This window comes from Camellia sinensis, chromosome 7 (assembly GCF_055761805.1).
Source record: "Camellia sinensis isolate YWXY chromosome 7, ASM5576180v1, whole genome shotgun sequence".
Lineage (NCBI taxonomy): Eukaryota > Viridiplantae > Streptophyta > Magnoliopsida > Ericales > Theaceae > Camellia > Camellia sinensis.
This window is the reverse complement of record NC_138967.1, coordinates 28114380-28134123: the sequence shown is the minus strand read 5'-3', so window position 1 is coordinate 28134123 and position 19744 is coordinate 28114380. Positions and strand designations below refer to the sequence as shown.

Here is a 19744-nt window from a genome sequence, read left to right as displayed (position 1 = left end):
AAAGCATATGACACAATCAATTGGAACTATCTCCTCCAAATGCTATCAAATTTTGGTTTTGGCGATAAGTGGGTGAAGTGGATTCACACCTGCATCTCCTTAGCAAGAATCTCTGTGTTGGTTAATGGTTCACCCACCCCTGAACTCTGCCCCCAAAAAGGGCTTAGGCAAGGTGATCCATTATTACCTTTTCTTTTTAATATGGTGGCTCAGGGTTTGAACCTACTCCTTGCAAGAGCAAAAGAGCTGGGCTTGATCAAAGGAGTATTCATTGGGTCAAATGCCATGAACATCTCCCATCTCCAATTCGCGGATGACACAATTATTTTCTGTGAAACTGAGTGGTCTGAAGTGCTAACTATCAAGAGAATTCTTAGATTCTTTGAGATCATCTCTGGACTGAAGATCAACTTTCATAAGAGTGGGGTCTATAGAGTAGGGTTGTCAGAGGAGTGTGTGAAAAACTTTGCCTCAAGGTTGAATTGTACATATCAGAAGCTCCCTTTGAAGTACCTTGGTTTGCCATTAGGGGCAAACCCATCTAGAAGGGTCACATGGAAGCCTATGGTGGACAATTTCAAGAAGAAACTGTCAAGGTGGAAGAGGAGGCTACTGTCTTTTGCTGGTAGAGTAACACTAATCAAATCTGTCATTTCCTCCCTACCTGTATACTCTATGTCTTTCTTTAGGCTGCCTAGAGGTGTGGCAAAAGAATTGGACAAGATTCAAGCAGCTTTTTTGTAGGGTGATTCAGATGTGAGAAGGAAAGTTCATTTAGTAAAATGGAAGGAGTTAACCATGGATAAAAAGCAAGGTGGGCTGAGAATAAGAAACCTAAGTTCATTGAATAACTGCCTTCTTGCTAGGTGGTGGTGGAGGTTTGGGAAGGAAGACAGTTCGTTATGGAAGCAGGTCATATGCAGCAAGTATAAGTTAGAAGGGGGTAGATGGTTTCCATTCCATGTGGAGGCAAAAAATATTTCAAGAGTATGGAGTGACATTATATTTGTTGGTGATTCTAAAAGCAGCTTGTTCAATTACTTTATTGGAAATGTTGAAATCAAGATTGGTAATGGGGAAAGAATCAGTTTCTAGGTTGATAATTGGATGGGAACCATGTGCTTGAAGTTCCAATTCCCTAGCCTTTACTCTTTATTAGAGGTTAGAGGTATCACTTTGAAATTACAGTGGACTAGGATTAGACAGCACAACAATTAGGATTTTAGCTTCAGACGACCCTTATTAGGATGGGAGGAAGATGAACTACAGAGATTAAGGGTTGTTTTAGGTGAGGGCCCTGCATTGAGATTGGAATCAATAGATACGTTATGGTGGAAATCTGACCCTACAGGTGTGTTCACTGTCAAAAGTACTGCTAAATGGTGTGAATCTTTGAATGGTCCTAATCTGGTAGTTCCTGATCTGTTATGGCACAACCCCTCCCATCCTAAAGCCCAATTCTTCTCTTGGTTGGTTTGGAAAGGGAGGATAAAGTCCTCTAACCACTTACATAGACTTGGTATCCTAAGTGCATCAGTTAGCTCTGACTATGTATTCTGCTAGACTGAGATTGAATCTCTTAACCATGTTCTACTGCTATGCCCCTTTGCTTGGAAAGTTTAGTCCAATCTAATTAAGTGGTGGGGTTTACTTTGGGTTTCCCCTGGCTCAGTGGTTATGCGGTGGTTGGACTGGAAGGTTAGAAAAAAGGAAAAGCAAATTTGGAGAGCAATCCTAATTGCTGGTTTGTGGTCCCTCTGGAAGTGTAGGAATGACTATCTTTTCAATGGGCTGCAACCTTTCTGTGAAGATTTATGTGTGCTTATTAAAGTTAGAGTGGCCCTTTGGCTGAAAACTTACTCAGTTGGGCAAGGGTACACAGTGGATGAGTTTATGTTTAATCTCCACCAAGTTAGAAGCTATGTTTAGTGTGTCCGGTAGGGCCTTGTAGTAGAATTGCAACTGCTCTGCCTTAGGTTCTGTTTCTTCTTCATTTGCTATTCTTTTGTTCTTCTGCTAACTTTGGTGTTTAGGACTGCTTTAGTCTGGTTCTGGGTACATCTTATTGGTGACGCCTTGCTCAATTGTGGTCTGCTTTGTTCAGCTATGCTGGTTCCTCTATATATTTGATTCAATATGATTTCAATATTGGTTTAGGCAGGGGAGTTGATTCCAGCCTTGTCATCTGCTATCTGCTTTCATTGGTTGTGATTTTTTGATTGTTTGACTCTAGCCCTGTCATCTGTTATCTGTCTTCAATGGTTGAGCTACTGCTACTGCTGTGGACTGATTGTTGGCTTCAGAGTTCACTGCTGCTGTTGTGGACTGCTGTGTGTTTAAGCTCTATTTTGCTGGTCTGCCTTACTCAGCCCTGTCATTTGTTGTCTGTCCTCAATGGTGGAGCTGCTGTTGCTGCTGTGGACTGATTGTTGGCTTTAGAGTTTGCACAGCTGCTGCTGTGGACTGTTGTGTGTTAAGTTCTATTTTGCTGGTCTGCCTTACTCAAGTGTGAAGGAAATGGATTCTGCATTTTGGACTAATCTGGGCTGATCTGTTGCCCAAGGACTCTGCCTACTGTGGTGCTCTCAAGTGTGCCTTGCATCTGGTCTGAATGTTTACTGATATGTATTGATTTGCTTTGTTTGGGGATGTTTGCTGGGTTTTTTTTTCTTTCAATAGCTTCAGAACCAGCATGATTCATTTGTCATCATCAGTGGGTTTGCATCAGTGGGTCAGATTCAGTGTGCCATCATTAGCCCCTCTTCAATGGTGTATGGTTTGCTCTCAACCAACTTTGCACAGCTGGGCTGCTGTTGCTAATCAAAGAGTTAATGAAAGAGATTTGATCATCATGGTCTAATCAAAGGAAATGGATTCTGCATTTTAGACTGATCTGGGCTGATTCGTTGCCTAAGGACTCTGCCCATTATGGTGCTCTCAAGTGTGTCCTGCATCTGGGCTGAATTTGATCTGTTCTGTTATGTGTATCTAGGCTGAATCTGCTCTATTCTGTTTTGTGTCCTGCATCTGGGTTGAATCTGTTCTAATTGGCAGTGCTGTTGGGTGGTGTGTGTTGCTTTGGTTTGGGTTGATACAGAGACCGTTATGTTCTATTGGAGGGAAGAGCGTATGTCTGATGATCACGAATATGTGTCTTACAATGGCTATGTGAAGGAGTTTTGTGTCGTGAAAAATGGGACAACATTGCTCGAGTTGGAGGCGTTGATCAAGCCCAATGCTAATCTGTGGAATGCTGAATTGGTTCGTGATAATAGGAAAAGTCAAAGTCTTGCTATGTTTGGTCTGCTATGTTGGTTGTGGGTATGCTATTGTGTATAGTTGGGAGTCATCCTAGCAGCTGCTATAGATATGGAGTGTGGCATTGAGTTTGCGGCTGCATGGTCTTGGTGACCAGCCAGATTTGGTGTTGTTTACAGGTGATTAAAGCCGCATGATGCCTGGAGTACTCATCAATTTGCTGAAAGGTGAAGCTTGGCTAGGCTGCTTGAGGTTGGGAGCTTCTATCTATGGATGGAGATTATGCTTTCAAAATGAGCTCAAGGACTTCAAAATGAGGTTGATTCTGGGCTGTGTTTCAATTCTGTATTTTGATCTGAATTGGTGCTCTCTGGTGTGTCCGTATCAGATGCTGTAGTTTGTTGGCCTGTTCTCTTTTTTCGTTGGTCTCTCACCAACTTTGGGATGCTAGCAAATGATAGGATGAACTTTGTGATGCCAACCTAGTTGGGATCATTTAGCTCATTGTGATGCTTTTGCACTTCCATTTTCTTTATTGATGTAATTTGTCTTGTACCTTGTACTTGTTTATTCCATCAATAAAGTTTTTTTTTTGCCGATAAAAAAAAAAAAAAAAGGACCTAGGGATTAGTCAGGCAAAATCTTTGACACTCTCATGAATAATTTTGATATTATTCATTGCTAAAATATCATTTACCTATTAAACTATTGACAATTCTTTTATATTTCATAAATTTCAAAAAAAATGTTATTATGACATATTTAAGACTGTATTTGGTTTGAGAATTTGGAAAAGAATTTGGAAAATAAAAATGTGTGTGAAATTAGATAAAATAAAAGTATATTTTATTCGCATTTCACCTATATTTTCCCTTTCTCTTTTTATTCCCAAATCTCTTCCCAAATCTTCCAACTAAACACAGCGAAAATAAATTTTTGTGTGAATTCCGAGTACGCATTAATAACATTAGGCCAATGTATTTCAGTCAAGGGTAACATTAATTAATAATTCATTTAATATTAACCTTTGTTAAAATTAAATTGGTCAAAAAAATTTACACTCGTTATTTAAAACGTTAAACCCTGCTATTCAATGAAAAAGAAAGAGCCCATGCACTAGCAATTTTAATTTTTTTTAATACATTTTGTCCCCCCCCCCCCCCAAAAAAAAAAAACAAACCTACACTGAATTAGTTGAATTTGTTAACTTTTTAAGGGAAAATTACCTATAAGTGGTACTAACAAAACAATTAATACAGATTCATGAAAAATTTTATGATTTTCATTATTAATGCATATAAAATTTATCACTTATTTGTAAAATTTTCTCAAATTTTAATTCATTTGCACATGCGCACGATATAGCAGTACATGTTCATTAGACATTTATTGAATTCTTGGTTTTTAGTAAAATTGAATAGTTGCTATTTTTCTTTTAAGTGTCTATATAATATTTTTAAGGAAAAATTAGAAAAAAAAAATCCAAAGATTAGACCCTTATAACAAAATAAATCTTGAATTTTAATTTTGTCAATTTAAATTCTCTATATTTTTTGTTCAATCTATATCAGTAGTCTATTTTTACTAAGTAAAACTAATGAAAAAATTTGTATTTTAGTCATTAAACTTAACAAAAAAAAAAGTATTTTAGATATTTTATGTACACCTACATTGATTTTAATGACTAAAATATCTTTTTTTTTTTTTTGTTTGTCAGTTTTACTTAATGAAAATATATTGATAGCTTAGATTAAAGGGAAAATCGGTCTAAGGTCCCTATCCAACTTTTAGTAATAGATTAGGTCCACAATCTATTCTTTTGTAGTCTAAGGTCCTCCCTCACCCATACCCATATATAACACTCACTCTCTCATTCTCTCTCCTCTCTCTTTTTGCACCAAACAACCCCTCTCTCTCTCCTCTTCGTCCTCAACATTCTTCAGAGCTTCACCACCGCCCCAACATTATACACAGACTTTGAGATCAATTCATTCTCAACAATTATACACATACTTTGAGATCAAATGCATAGATAGAGAGAGAAAGAGAACACAGGTAATTGCTTCCGCAGAAGAGGACTCAGACGATTTGCTTCTGAAGATCTGGAAGAGAACACAGGTAAATTAAATAACACAAATGGACGCGACAACTCCATACGATCTCTATTCGAAGCGAACATAGTATATGCAAATGTATAGTTCAGATCTGAGTTTAAACAAGTCTCTGAAACATTGCGAGACTTTATATATTCATTCAATTCACTTTTACATTATACATATACATACATATATATATTGATTGTGAGAGAGAGAGAGAGAAAGAGAGAGAGAGAGAGAGTGAGAGAGAGAGAGTACATCCAAGATGATAATACGGAGGCTTTTGAGTCTAAGAGTCTGATTGACCCAGAGTTTTGAAAGATTACTTATGATGTATGTTTGGATTAAAATGTTTAAGAGTCTATATCTGTAATTGTTTGGTCTTTGGACTTTTATACATAAAGACTTTTGGTTGGTGACTTTTGGTGAAGTTACTGGACAGAGCCATACAAATTTCTCTGGATAGCTTCATATCTGCTTTTTTGTTTTTTTGTTCAATTTTCTCTGGTTTGATAAAAAACGCAAATTTTTTCTACACAATTTTCTCTGGATAGAGCGACACAAGGCCACACAAATTTTCTCTACACAAATTTTTTTTGGATAGAGCCATACAAAGTCACACAAATTTTCTCTAACACAATTTTCTCTAGATAGAGTCACACAAAGCCACACAAATTTTCTCTGGATAAAACCACACAAAGCCACACAAATTTTCTTTACACAATTTGCTGCCAATGTGAGTCACTAAAATCAGCATCTCCCTCAAACATTAAGGTGAAATCCACTTCTACAGTGAAGTAGAGGGACTAACCTACTATTTGTAGTTCTATTTAATAAGCCAACTATATTCTTAAGTTGATTCTTGTCTGCCTATGGCAACAGCAGCTATTGCATTTGGTCATGCCCAGAGAAATTCTTTGGGTTGAGAGAATTTCTCTGGCTGGGAATTTTCTCTGGATTGTGGAGTCCAGAGAAATTCTCTGGGTGGGAGAATCTCTGAAAATGTATGTCTGAGAATTTCTTTAGGTTAGGGGAGTCTAGAGAAACAGAATCCCTTTTCTTTCCCCCCTCTTCACAACAGCTTCCTCCATACCTTCTCCCTTTCCTTCCCTTTTCTCCCCTTCCACCTAATTGGCAGTCATAGTTATATATATATATATATTCACAATTCCCAGAGAAATTTGAATTTTCTCTGGGTTGAATCCAGAGAAATTCAGAATTTCTCTGGATGAAATTTCTCTGGATCAATTTTCTCTGGACCAATTTTCTCTGGATTAATTTTCTTTGGACCAATTTTCTCTGGATCAACCTGAGGGACCTTAGACATTATGAAAATATTTGGTGTCCTTTATGCTAGAAAATGTTAATACCAGGGACCTTAAAAAAAAACCCCTAGATTAAAAACAATAAAGGATTAAGATTTAAATTAACAAAATTAAAAACTCAAGACTTTTGTTACAAGGATCAAATTCGGGATATTTTTTTGAAAATTTTCCCATTTTTAATTAGTTCAACCAAGAACATATTTGATACTGATGATACAGATGCCCCAACTAGATCAAAAGTCATATCCCAAAAGATGTAATCTTGTCGAGGACAATTTTAAAAGTACATATATTTACATTATTTTATTTTCTTGTTAAAAACAATATCAATATATTAGGATTTTTTTTAAACTTATTATTCGAGAATTCATGTTTAAGATTTTGCATGATCCCATCCAATGTGCCCTGTTTTTAGTATTAATAAATTTTATTTTCTGATATAAATAAAAATTTAAAATAAGTTCAACAATGCAATTAACCATTTCCACTTGACTTTTCTTCTATCTTCTTCTATGAATCCAAAAGTTTATCCCAAAATTGGACACACCATGAGTAGACAAGATTTTACCAAGTTTTGTTAGTAGTGTCTATAGGATCAGTTTTTGTCTTTGTAGGCTTGTTCCTTCTTTTAATCCAAAAATTGTTATGTTGTGTTTGGTTGGGGGATTTGGAAAGGGATTTGAAAAGGGAAAGAGAAAAAGTGTGTGAAACTAGATGAAATATAAGCATATTTTATTAACATTTCACATACTTTTTCCATTTTCTTTTCCAAATCGCTCCTCAAGTCCCTCAACCAAACACAGCATTAGTCTAGCCATTACATAATATAATTTTTCTATTCTTTTTCCACCAATTGCAGATATTGTTAGTCAGCCAACCAGAATTGGATCTGGGCTAAAGCCATTGAGGCTTGTCCAAAAAATTGGCCCAAAGTAGGGTTCCCAAATTTAGAAAAATATTATGGTATATTACAAATATAAATAGACCCAAACTATTTTTGTTGTTTTAGGACCAATCTAAAGGACTCAAAAATATTATGTTGAGCCCATATTTGTTTATAAGTGCGATTTGGCTCAATTGAAATTAAAATATATGTAAAATATTGGTGGTCCTTGAATGAGAAACACTATATACACATACAAAATGTTAGTAGCCCAAAATAGGGCCCCTAATTTTTTTTTTAATATTTTCTTTCTTTATCAGATTATAGTAGAATAAACAAATTTACCCTATTTTTTTTTTTACTTTTCTTGTTTATCAGATTTTAATGGAATAAACAATTAATTCAATCTCAATCACATTCATACACAACATATTCAATAAACAACAATACAACCACACTCAACCACACTTATACACAACATATTCAATAAATAACAATTAATTCAATACATTTTAAAGTTTTCCTAATTTTGGCAACTTTTTTTTTGTATAATACATTTTGACATCTATTTTGGTATCAATCGATGGTAGTGATGCGAAATAGGATAATTTTTTTTTTTCTTTGTGAATATAGGTGTCCGTTTTTGTTTCGCTTTAGGCCCCCAAAAATTCAAGGCCAGCCCTGCAGCCAACTATACTAGGGCATACGAAAAAATAAAAACCTAACCCAAAATGTCAAAAGAAATAAAATTCAAAGCATTGTTGGGGTACTAAAATTTTGAGAGAGAGACCAAAAAAAACAAAAAAAAAACAAAATAGAAGAACACCATAGTTGACTCTCTTGTAAGCCACTCTTATTAAAATTACATGGAGAATACAAACTCCATTAATCTTTATTTTCTTGGGGGCTTCCTTAAAATAGCATACAGCTTGCTTGGTTCCCATTTTCTAAAAACAGTTTTCAGAAAATTCTATTTTCTTATTTTAAGTATTTTTTTATTTTTATTAAAATTTTTAAATATTTTATGCAATTTTTTTACTTTTTAGACACACCTAACATAAATACACCTAAAAAGTAAAAAAATTGTAAAAAAAATCTTTTAAAAATTCACTAAATACCAAAAATACAAAAAAAATACAAGAATTCAATACATTTTTTTATATTTTTATGTATTTCTTAATTTTTTAAAATATTTTTTCACAATTTTTTTATTTTTTAGATACATCTAAGTAAGGTGCATCTAAAAAAGTAAAAAAAATATTTAAAATTTTAAAAATATTCACTAGAAACAAAAAAATACAAAAATAAAAAAATTTAATTTTCAAAAAACTTAATCCAGAAAATTCAAACCAAACACACTTATAGTAAATCATAATCAACAAGCAAAGCAACAATGAATCACTTCAAAGTACTCTAACCAGCTTTAGGAACCAAAACAACAATTCCACTCTTATCAACAAAAACACGAACCCTCGTGCAGACAAAATCATCGGTAATAGGGGATCCCTTCAGCAGGATCACGGCTTTGACTAGAGAATTCTCCTTCTCAATTGTCGCTGCCGCTGTTTCTCCGTCTGCCCCAAGGAGCTCAGGCCATGAAACCTTACCTGCATAAATATAACAACTTGTATTAACCTTCTACACATAATTTTAAATAGCTCATTGGGAAACATATCATTATCGGTCACAACATAACAATATATCAACTAATCTTTTGTTTTCTTTAATAGGTACAAAAAAAGAAAAAGAAATTATGAACTCAAAGTAGAGAATTAAACTTAATAATATGTACATTTTTATGAGAAAAAGTGCACGCCCCAACTAATCTTTACCTGGGCATAAGAACCGGGCCATTTTCAGGTATTACGCTTTGCTAGATCTTGTTGTCTTGTCTTTGTGAATTGTGAATTGTGAATTGTGAATTATGGATATTTATAAATGAGCATTAATCAAAGGCAAATACTAACAAATACCCCTTATACACTACAAAAAAATTGACTTTTTGCGACGGTAAAATACCGTCGCTAATACTCCTAATGCTGTCGCTAATACTTTTTGCGACGGCAAAATGACTTTTTGCGACGGCAAGAGGCGGGTCGCAACTGCAGGGGTTGCAAAAGAGTTTTGCGACGGTAAGTGCCGTCGCTAATGTTTTGCGACGGCATTTTTTGCCTTTTTGCGACGGCACCGTGCAGTCGCTAATAACGTTTGAAATTTCTTGACTTTTTTGCGACGGCTCTATTTTACCGTCGCTAAAAATGTTATTTGAGACGACAAAAAATACCGTCACCAATAATCTTCTTTTTTTAAAAAAAACACTTTTTTGCGACGGTGTGGTGCCGTCCCAGAAAGTATAAAAAATATGAAATTTTCTATTTTTTGCGACAGTGTAATACCGTCGCAAAAAATATTAAAAAATAATAAAATTTCTATTTTAAATAATAAAATTTCTATTTTAAATAATAAAATTTCTATTTTTTGCGACAGTATAATGTCGTCGCAAAAAGTAAAACCTGTAACAAAATTAATAAAAATATTAAAATTTTCTATTTTTTCCGACGGTGGTGCCGTCTCTCTCTCTAAGAGTTGATTATTTACATTCCATTCACAAAAACATCATAACAGAAAACAAAAATAAAAATTGATCAAACCATCAAATTCAATATTTTACAAAGAACAATTAAACTGTACATGTTCATAAAAGCATATTTAAATTATAAAATTCACCCAAATCCTAAAAAAAATAAAATAATAAAATAAAATCTAAAATTCATCAATCAGCACATTGGATATTTAGGAACAAAGCTCTCCAATGCTTGTAAATTAGGAACAAAGCTCAGGTCCCATCATGAGCGAAGTGGAAAGCTTATTGGCTTAAAAAAATGAAGAACAAACTGAAGGTGGAGCTAATTTTGGTGGTGGTGTTGTCGGTTATGGATTGGAAAGAGTCTAGCTGGTATACCATTGAAAGTCTCCTTGGTGATCTGAATATGAACTTTGAAATCCCCAACTAGCTCTGTGAGATCAAGCTCCTCATGCAGAGCAAAAACCATTATCCCTTTCCTTACTGCACCAAAACAAAATCTCCAAGCTGAGTAAATATGTATAGGTGAAACTGAACTTAATAGTCATAATTTGAAATAATAATTAAAGAAAAATATAATATACAGACAAACCAAAACTATATGTTTAACCAAACACAATATCTTAGCTCCAACTGAGATAGGGAAAGCAATGGCGGAATACAAAAAATAATCTCTCTTGGTTGCAATAAACACTATGAGAAGTGAAACTTTATGAAATAAAGCTTCAATGATTTACAAGAATTTCATTGAAAATGTACGAATGAAAACACAGTGAAAAAATGTTCACCGTTAACTGTTCTTAACATGACAATTTTGACTGATAAATCAACATACATATTAACCTCATAAAGCCCAACTGCCTATTCAAATGACTCAAAATAACAGCCTGTCTCATGGCTTCCAAGCTCCAATCCAATCCCCCATTGAAATAGTAACAATATGACTAAAGCTATGGGTGTTGGTAAGTTAACCATGAGTTCAGATTTAAAGTATTAATTACACTTTCTTTTTTCTTTTCTTTTTTTGTAATATAAATAGTTTAAAACTATTGATCTATCTAACAATAAACAAGAAACAACTATATATATATATATATATGGGGTTTATTAGGACCATACACCCCAGCACCATTTGTGACTATCAAGATTCCCTAAATCTCACAAACACTACAAATTCTCACATTATTGTTTTAACATTCACTATGAACCTTCTCATCCCACATCATTAAAACAAACCCAAAGTACTACATGAAGTTAAAACAACCCACTTCCTACACCTAGATTTCCAAACATTATTTATCAATTTCCTGTCAAGACAGAATATTTTGGTTCTTGTAGGATTACCAACTAAGACTTCTTTAACCACCCCGTTTCTTAATGGAGCTACGAGCTCTGACATTCCAACTAATAATCTTCATTTAGAAAACTTCTTTAACCCTAGCTTCCTTTGACCTACCATCATAATTAATACCAGCTTTTAAATTTTCCAATTCCTTATCACCTTCTTTTAACTGCCCCACCCCTCTTGACCCTCCCCCTAATTAAACTAAGGACAAACAATCAAGAGGAAACATGTAACTTTCAATTTATGTAATAAGAATTGGTCCATGTTTGAAAATACCTGAAGTTTAGGAAGCAACACATGTAACTTTCGAAACAGATATGGATCCATTAACCATATTTTCAGAATTTTCCATGGACATGAGACAAACACTAAAAACAAACATGTTATTCCACACAAGTAAAACAACTAAATTTTAATATTTTAAATTTTCCAATTCCCTATCACCTTCTTTTTACTGCCCCACCCCTCTTGACCCTCCCTTCTGCCCCAGCAGACTAATTACCCCTAATTAAACTAAGGACAAACCATCAAGAGGAAACATGTAACTCTCATTTAACAAGAATTGGTCCATGTTTGAAAATGCCTGAAGTTCAGGAAGCAACACATGTAACTTCCAAAACCGATATGGATTCATTAACCATGTTTTCGGAATTTTCCATGGACATGAGACAAACGCTAAAAACAGACATGTTTTTTCAGACAAGTAAAACAACTAAAATTTAAGGTATTTTATCACATAATCTACACACATTGCAGCTTATATATATGTTCATATAAATATCTTAAAGTAACCCTGTTTGACACACTGCACTCAGTTCCAATGTGACTGTTCATTTTACATAGGTAATAGAAAATCTGTTGCTCCTTATAGTTTTCTCTCTTTGAAGATTTAGAGACTTCCTGGCGGCACTGGTTCCGAAAGTATAAGAAAATGGAGTAAAATATCAACATATCCTGATTCCTGATTATCCAATTATGCAGTTCTGACTTTAAAAAAATTAAAATTAAAATTAAAATTGACAATGATCGGCAAAAGTCAACAACAATAACCTAACATATGCGAAGACAATGACCTAATTCCAAAAGACAGCCCAAACTAGCAAATACCAAAGGAAAAAAAATAAAAAAATCATGAAAACCATTAACTCCACCATGATACAGCTTTAGGATCAAGAATTTGGGTTGAACTTGGGTAGGGATTTGGAAAATGAAAAGAAACAGAAAAAAATGAATAAATAAAATATCTTATATTTTACTCTCCTTTTCCTTTCCCTTTCCAAATCACTACTCAAATTCATAATCCAAATCCAAACACAGCCTTCAGGAAAAACCTAATTTTTTACCAATCAACATATCCAACACGCAATTCTCTAAATGACCAAGTTAAGGATGTTTTTCAACACACCAATTTTTTTACCAAATCACAACAACCCATCAACACAAACAACATTAAAAAAACAAAAAAAAAAAAAAACAAAACAAAACCCAGCTCTCCAAATTAACAAAAAACGAGATCTTCATCATAATTTAACTGAGAAGGGAATTCGGAAGAAGATGACAAACCTGTTGAGATTGAGACCCGTCAGAAGATAGAGGTTTCATCTGCTCATGTTGGAAAATGTCTTTATCGTAGAAGATAAATATGAAGATTGAAAAGGCAAAGAGAAGGATTGCGTAAACTATTGATCTATCTAACAATAAACAAGAAACAACTACCTTGGGGTGTGACAAATGTTGATAGTTTTTATCAATGATGTGTTGAAAATTCCATGTGGATTTACTCCTATTCTAGCCTCTCTCACAAGCACCAAACAGGTGCTTCCTCATTTAACCATATTAAACTAGCCAAAGTTCTTGTACAATATCCCCAAAAATAAAAAAATTCAAGTTTATAAAAAGAAACTTAAAACACATTATAAAAGAAGACTACAATTAAACCACAAGTTTATAAAAAAATTGCAAAACTACTTTTATTCCTCACTGTGCCATAATATGGCAGACAAACAATTGTCACTATTCAGCCCATAGCTCTTTATCAGGGCTTCCCAAAAGGAACTGTTGTGGTTATCTTACTAGATGGGTTTGCGATTTCCGTAAAATTTTTGTATCCTCATTTTCTCTAGTCGTGAAATTTTCCTCCTTAGGCTTAATATGGCCATCAGATTCAGGTTTGGCCACTGAATTCCTCTCCTCTGGAGGTAAAATCTGCTGCAAAAACCTATGTATCATCTCGTAGCTGGTAAATGTTATAACAGCAGATGGAGTCGTTCTAAATAGGTTAGTTGCACAACCTCTATGTCAACATGTCTATATCTATATATATATTTATATATTCATACACGTGAAGATAGAAATCTTGGTTATCACAGATGAGAAAATCCAGACACTTACCTCGTGGGGGTAAGTCATTACAGAGGCAACTAATTTAGATACTGCTGAGGCAATCACAAGTTTCCCGGGACTTAGCATACTGGTGGTTGTATTATCTGAACCATCAAGTATGATCATCATCAATCACATCTCATAATCACATTCGATTAACATCTACAGTCGATTCAAAAAGGAAAGAGGAAAAGAAAGAATGGCAAGAAGAAAACCTTACCCCTTTTCGCGAAGTAGGACTTGATCTTTTCATAAGCTGGAAATTGGATTGCAACATGACTTATCCCAACTAGTGAAGGCAAAAGACCACTGCTTAAACCACAAAAATTGGCATTATGACACTGAAAATATTTAGTTGAACAGTTCGGTAACTATGATGGCAAAAACATTCTCAGCTCATACAGCTTTAGACACTATGGTACTAACTATTTTCTACAAACTTTTATCTAGTTTACCAGAAAAAGGAGAACACGCTGCATCAATGTGCAAAATCTCTGGTTCTGTACCGGTGAATCATGAAGCCTGAATCTACCAACTTACAAGTGAAATATGAAGTAAGAATTACTGACCTATACAGATCATAACAAAAATCAGATCACAACTAAGATCATATTACTAAGATCATATTTTGAATCATATTTCGAATCAGATCTGGTCCACAACAAAAATCAGATCATAAATATTTCGAACTAAGGTCATAAAAATCAGATCACAACAAAGATCATATTTCGAATCAGATCTGTTGGTCCACAACAAAAATCAGATCTGTTGGTCCACAAAAAATCAGAGATGAGAGATCAGGGAGAGAGAGAGAGAGAGAGAGACGCTTACCTGTGTGTGAGTCGATCGATGCAGAGATGCAAAACCAGAGAGTGAGTGTGAGACTGATGAGATGAGAGAGTGAGGGAGACAGATCAGATCAGATCAGATATATATATATATCTGATATATATATATATATAAAACAAAAAAAATCAACGATCGGGAGAGAGAGAGACAGAGATTGAGAGAGTTTACCTGTGAAGTAGATTGATCGGCTGTGCGATGATGATCGGAGCGATGAGATGAGAAAGAGAGTGATCGGTGCAGAAAGTTTCCATGTTGAATGATCGGCTGCCAGAAACGAGAGAGTGAGAAAGAGAGACTGTGAGATGGTGAGTGAGTGATGGTAAGACTGAGAGAGAGCGAGAGAGAGAGAGAGTGAGGGAGCCGATTATAGATTAGGGTTTTTTTTTTCTTTTGTTTTGTTTGTTATAGGTGAGTGAGATGGTGAGTGAGAGATGGACGGTTAGATTTGAAAGAGGGAAAAAAAAAAATGAATTTTTTTCTTTTCGATTGTTTTATGAAATTTTATTTTTTTGAATTTTTTTTTTCTAATTTTCATTACAAATGAATATTTAAATAATAAAAGGAATTTTTTTTTCGCAACGGAGGATGTCATTGCTAAAAAAAATTATTTTTTATTAAAATAATTTTTTTATAGTTAATGAATTTTTATTTTTATTTTTATTTTTTCATTTAGTAAGGTTAAAAATTTATTTGTTTCATATTTATTTTAATGAATATAAAATTATTATTATTTTTTTATTTGGTAGAAGTAGGGATAATATTTTCCATTAAAATAAAGTTAATTTTTTGTGGCCAATGAGAGAAAGAGATATAGAGAGAGCGACAGGGAGACAGAGAGAGAAAGAGATAGAGAGAGAGACATAGAAAAATAAAGAAAAACAAGATATGAGCGAGAGATAGACAAAGAAAGAGAGAAATAGAGCGAAAAGAGATGATCGAGAGAAAGACATAGAAAAAGAGAGACGGAGAGAGAAGAAAGATGAGCGAGAGAGACAGAGAGAGAAATAGAGAGAAGATAAATAAGCGAGAGAGATAGAGAGATAAGAGGGATAGAGAGAAGAGAGATGAGCGAGAGACAAAGAGAGAAAGAGAAAGAGACAAAGACAGAGACAAAGACTGACAGATAGAGAAGAGTAATAAGTGAGAGAGAAAAGAGAGGTAATATTTTGTGGTAGAGGAGAGGAAGTGGCAGTAGCGGTGAAGGTGGTGGATAAAAGACGATGGTGGTGGTGGTGATGGCGAAGGGGATTAGTGGTGAAGTTGTGGTAGTAGTAGAATAGATGGAGTGGCAATGGTGAAAGAGAGGTAATGGTAGTAGTAGTAGTGGCAATAGTGGTAGTGGTGGTAGTGGAGTGGTGGCGATGGTAGTAATAATGGTAGTCGTAAAGTTGAAATGGCGACTGTGGTAGTAGTGGTGGTAGTGAAATGGCGTTTGTAGTAGTGGTGAAGGTGGTAGAGGAGATAAGTAGTAAGAGAAAAAGATGAGTGAGAGACACAGAGAGATAGAGATAAAAGAGATAGAGAGAAGAGAGCTGAACGAGAGACACAGAGAAAAGAGAGAGACAGACAGACAGAGAAGAGTGATGAGTGAGAGAGAGAAAGAGAAGAGTGACAGAGACACAGAGAGAAAGAGAGAGACGGACAGACAGAGAAGAGTGATGAGTGAGAGAAAGAGAGAGAGAGAGAGACAGAGACAGAGAGAGATAGAAAAGAGAGACAGAGACACATAGAGAAAGGAAGAGACAGACAAACAGAGAAGAGTGATGAGTAAGAGAGAAAAAGAGAAGAGAGACAGAGACAGAGACAGAGAGATAGGAAGATGAAAAAATGGGTGAAAAGAGAAATGTTCAAAAGAGTAAGGCGACGTCGTTTATAGTAGATCGATAAATCGAGAATGAGCTCGATAAATAGAGAAGATGGGAGTAAGAGAACGAGCAAGACAAACATAATGAGGGAGAAATAGACAAATAGACAAGTAGACAGAGAGAGAGAGAAGAGTGATGAGTGAGAGAGAGGCAAAGAGAGAGGGAGAGAGATAGAAAAAGAGAGAGAAACAAGAGATGAGCGAGAGATAGACAAAAAGAGAGAGAAATAGAATGAAAAGAGATGAGCGAGAGAGAGACACGGAAAAAGAGAGAGACAGAGAGAGAAGAGAAATGAGCGAGAGAGATAGAAAGATAAGAGAGAGAGAAAAGAAATGAGAGAGATAGAGAGAATAAAGATGAGCGAGAGAAAACAGATGTGAGAGATAGAGAGAAGAGAGATAGACGAGAGACACAGAGAGAAAATGAGAGAGAGAAACAGACAGACAGAGAAAAAAGAGTGATGAGTGAAAAAGATAAAGATAAGAGATAGAGATAGAGACAGAGAGACAAGAAGATGAAAAAATGAATGAAAAGAGAAATGTTATATCAAAAGAGTAAGACGATATTGTTTTTTTTAATTTTTTTTTCGATAGAAAAAAGTCCTAGAATTTATTCAAACCATTTTGTGACTGTATATATATGAAGTTGTCTCAAAACCACAATCACTATGCTAGGTTAGAGTTTTCCAAAATCTCTTTTGAGAAAATTATACTTTCTTGTTTTCCGTGTTATATTGTTTTTACTGAATTTTTTTAATATTTTAAGTATTTTTTTTAATTTTTAGACACACCTAACATAAATACACCTAAAAATTTAAAAAATTGTAATTTTTTTTTTTTAAAAATTCACTAAATACCAAAAATACAATAATTCAATACATTTTTTTTTGTATTTTTATATATTTATTAATTTTTAAAAATATTTTTCATAATTTTTTTTAGATACATCTAAGTAAGGTGTATCTAAAAAAAATATTTAAAAATTTAAAAATATTCACTAAAAACAAAAAAAAAACACAAAAGTCACTTTTTGCGACGGCAGAAAATGCCGTCTCAAAAAAGCAGAGCATTTGCGACGGCACAATTTGCCGTCTCAAAAAATGAGAGTATTTGCGACGGCAGAAAATACCGTCGCAAATACTCTCATTTTTTGAGACGGCAAATTGTGCCGTCGCAAATGCTCTGCTTTTTTGAGACGGCATTTTCTGCTGTCGCAAATACTCTGCTTTTTTGAGACGGCATTTTTTGCCGTCGCAAAAAGTGACTTTTTGAGACGGCAAGTGTGCCGTCGCAAATAGTTCCGTCTCATAAACCCACTTTTCTTGTAGTGATATATTAGTTAATGTTGAGATTAGTGTAAAAAGTGTTTTAAAAATAGTGAAAAAATTAAAAAATATTTAAAATTAGTAAAAAATGTATTGGTTCCACACTCATTTTATCTTTTTCTTATGCCCCTAGGACACTTGCTAGCAAAATCCTTGATCAAAAGGGTCATGCTAACAAGTACTCCTAAGGCACTTCATAAAAAGTAATTAATAATACTTTATTTCATTTAACGAGCATTGAAATTTATTAAATTTTAAATAATAAGTTAAAAATAAAAACTTATTAAATACATCTAATTTAATTAATAAGTTAAAAATAGAATGTTATTAAACTCAAGACTGTTTAATACAACATTAAATATGCATTAACAAGTTATTAAATACAAAACAAATTAATACAATAATAAATCAGTAGTGCTATATGCACTAATTAATATATTAATTAGTGTATCAATATGTGTTGTGATATTACAACTTCAAAATTATGAACCACACCATTATATAAACTATAAAGACCTAAACCCTCTAAAATTATGTTATATTATCAGTTAATACACTAATTAATATATCAATTAATGTGTATAACTTTATTCATAATAAATATACCCTATCAAGTGCACGAAGACACTTGTCAACATTAATTAGCCTTTTAGATAACGAGTAATGATAAGGATAAAAAAAAAAAATAAAAAAAAAATAAAATTATACCAAATATTTTAACAAATGTTTCACATGGTGTAGACACCCCATTTTTGACCGTCCTCAAGACTTGGACGTCATCGTTTGAACACTCGATGATTATCCATGTTTGTGTTCGTCTTGAGTTCTCGGAGGTTTGGGCTACGCGCCTTGCCTCAAGACCTCTCGACTCGTTTGTTTTGTGTTTTAGTTTTGCACCAAACACTTGTTGTTTTGTTTCTGAGGGTGGAAAATAGCTTGTTAACCATCCCCACACCGCACCGCCCATGGCTTGAGGCCACCGGACCTGTTTTGTTGCTACCGGCCATTGGTGATGGCCGGTCGGCCCTCTTTTTGGTCGGCCGGCCATTGTTTTGATCAATCGGTCACTTTTTCTAGCCGAGACATTTTCTTGAGGGAGCTTGACCCTTTTGAACCCTTGTTTTAGATTCTTGAGGAAGCTTGAACCTTTTGAACCCTTGGTTTTTAACTTCTTGAGGAAGCTTGAACCTTTTGGACCTTTTTTTAGCTTCTCTAAGAAGCTTGACCCTTTTGTTTTGGCTTCTTAGAGAAGCTTGAACCCTTTGCTTAGCTTCTTGAGGAAGCTTGGCCCCTTTGCTCCAAGCTTCTCCAAGAAGCTTGGACCTCTGTTCCTCTATAAAAGAAGAGCTCTTCTTCCATTGCAAGGGTTCCAAAAAATTTGTCTAAGGCTCCATACATATATCTCTCCTTGTATCTCCACACTTAGGCTTAGAAAGAGTGAGATTCTTGGCCCTTTGTACACTACCTCATAGCCTAACCCTTCCACCATCAACCTAAGGTTCTTGGAAGGTCTTGAGAGGGCTTAAGGAGCTGGTTTTGGTCTAGAGAAGTGGCTGTTTTGCTGAGCTACAAGGGTGAGCACACTTTACCCTCTTTTGGTCTTTATTTTTTCTTCATATTTTAGCCTTACTTGTAAGCATTTTTGAGCTTTGTCATAAACTGAAAAAAGTCTTATTTTGAGCTCATTTTGAAGTTTGTTTAAAACCACTTTTGTGTTTGGGGTTGTCTACCCCCTCTTAGGCCTTGTTTGGTTTCATTTTTGTGCATTTTTTGTGAGCTTCGGGACCACCTTGTATTGGCCCTCCCACCACTGAAATCCCTTTGGATTTCACT

The 19744-nt window shown here is 34.6% G+C and overlaps 1 long non-coding RNA gene across 1 annotated transcript; it reads right to left on the bottom strand.

The window, feature by feature from the left end:
* Positions 1 to 13435: 13435 nt before the first annotated feature.
* LOC145795014 (uncharacterized) lies at positions 13436 to 15195 on the bottom strand. The gene is made up of 4 exons (XR_014335106.1): positions 14891 to 15195; positions 14705 to 14757; positions 14094 to 14182; positions 13436 to 13977 (listed from the first exon to the last, which is right to left on the bottom strand). It is a non-coding gene; the product is annotated as an uncharacterized LOC145795014 (long non-coding RNA).
* Between the last annotated feature and the right edge of the window lie 4549 nt (positions 15196 to 19744).